The sequence below is a fragment of the Propithecus coquereli genome, unplaced genomic scaffold (genome assembly GCF_000956105.1).
Source record: "Propithecus coquereli isolate 6110/MARCELLA unplaced genomic scaffold, Pcoq_1.0 Scaffold122, whole genome shotgun sequence".
Classification (NCBI taxonomy): domain Eukaryota; kingdom Metazoa; phylum Chordata; class Mammalia; order Primates; family Indriidae; genus Propithecus; species Propithecus coquereli.
Window position 1 is genome coordinate 1,674,851 of NW_012136303.1, and position 2,091 is coordinate 1,676,941.

Sequence of the window (2,091 nt, forward strand, 5' to 3'; positions counted from 1 at the left end):
GGCATGGTGGCACATCCCTGTAGTCCCAGCTACTTGGGAGGCTGAGGCAGGAGGATCGCTTGAGCCCAGGAGTTTGAGGTTGCTGTGAGCTAGGCTAACACCATGGCACTCTACTCAGGGCAACAGAGCGAGTCTGTGTCTCAAAAAAAAAAAGTCATCTACCGAGAGCTTAATCAATTCCATCTGTAGTTCTTTAGGTGCCTTGATGATATCAACTATGTGAGGCTGAAATGCTAATTTGAGTGTGATGTCATGATTCTCAAAGTCAGTGATTCTTTCATTGTATTCTCCAATTAATAGGTCCATAACAACTACGTATTCTTCAAATGATTCACATGTGTCACCCTGCTCATCAATGACCTTTGCTAATTGGGGATAACTCTTCATAGCAAAGGAATCTTCTGTTATGATCCAAATGAAGTATAAAACCTGCGCCAGGTCAGTAGTATCAGTTCATTCATCCAAAGTGATTGAATAATATATATTTTCCTTTTGAAGTATTGCATGAAGTTGTTCTGTTAAGTTGAAGCCTAATTAATGCTGCCAATTAGTTATGGCTCTCCTTGAAAGAGGCAGTTGTTTGTACTTTGAAACATAATCAGGGTCTAAGCATCCTACAATTTCCACAGTGCATTCTTTCACAATTTCTACATCACTGAATGGCTTCCCTTTCTTCCCTGGGTATGTAAGCTACTTTATAAGTTGTTTCAGTGGCACTATTTCCAGGTCTTATTGCTCCTTAAAGGAATTGTATTTCCTTTTGTTTTTCATTTTTTTAATTTCTGCAATACAACCTTTCATGCCTCTCCCTCTAATTTAAAATATTTGTGGTCCTTATGAGTGTTATAATGCTGATGAGCATTGAATTTCTTTAATGTTGATATTGCAGTATCACAAAGCAAGCAAATCATCTTCTCTTTAGCAGAAACAAGATAATATTGCAATTCTCAATCCTCATTAAAAAATCTGTTTTCTCTTGTCACTGAATCTGATCAGAAGTCAGGATCGGAGGAGCTTCCTCAAGGCACTCGCCAGATGCATCCACACAGAAAACGAACCACGTTCACTGAGAAGCAACTGAAAGCTTTGATCATCTTGTTCAATGAGAACCCACATCCAAACCCCAGCCTTCAGAGAGAGATGGCCTCAAAAATCGACATACATCCAACAGTACTGCAGGTTTGGTTCAAGAACCATAGAGCAAAACTCAAGAAAGCAAAATGCAAGAATGTTCAGCAAAAACAAGCAGCTCAACAGCCACAGATACCTGAAGGTGGAATCAAGACCAGTCCCAGCCAGAGAAATACAGAAATAAAACCCAGATCCCCGAACGCCGCCTATCCTGCAGCCCTCATTTACGTGGGGCACCAGACACCCTCATACCAACTCAGCTTGTACCCCAACATTAAGGTCCCTACAGATGTCTTCTTTGGCCACAGAATAGTCCTCTTTGGTGCTGCCAAGACCCTAACATTTACTCCCTCTATCCTATTGTGAAATCCCAGGTTGGTTCTCCACGCTTCAGTCCTCATGTTTTTGGCTGTTCACTTCTACAAAGCAGGGAGAGACACCAGCCATAAAAGGTCACGTGTAATGATTCCTATTCAGGAGACCACAAGAGGTAGACAGATGCAGCAACATGTATGGATTTCAGAAACACTATGTGGCCCCAAAGAAAGATACAAAAGGCTACATACTGTATAATTCCAGTTTATATGAATTCCTAGAGCAAGGAAAAGATTAGTGGCTGCCCATGTGGAAAGAATTAAATAGAGAGGGACAAAACAAATTTATTGGGGTGATGGAAATGTTTCATGTCTTAATTAGGGTGGGAATTACCTTGGGGAGTAAATTCATCATAACACTCAGAACCGTACATCTAAAATCTCTGCATTTTATCTTATATAATTAAACCTCAATAAAAACTATATAATGAGAAAAAAAAATCTGTTTTCTTCCTTCAGTGTTCTCTTGGTCTTCTTTGACATGATGGGCTGTTAAGTGGACAATTAAAAAATACTGTTGAGCTGTGCAACTATTCACAAATTCCACTTCAAGCAGAAACACAGTGCACCATTGTCAAAAGCTAGT

At 40.0% G+C, this 2,091-nt stretch overlaps 1 pseudogene; it reads left to right on the plus strand.

Annotated features, from left to right (window-relative positions):
* Positions 1-252: 252 nt before the first annotated feature.
* On the plus strand, positions 253-1,580 carry LOC105827513 (annotated as a pseudogene).
* Positions 1,581-2,091: the final 511 nt, after the last annotated feature.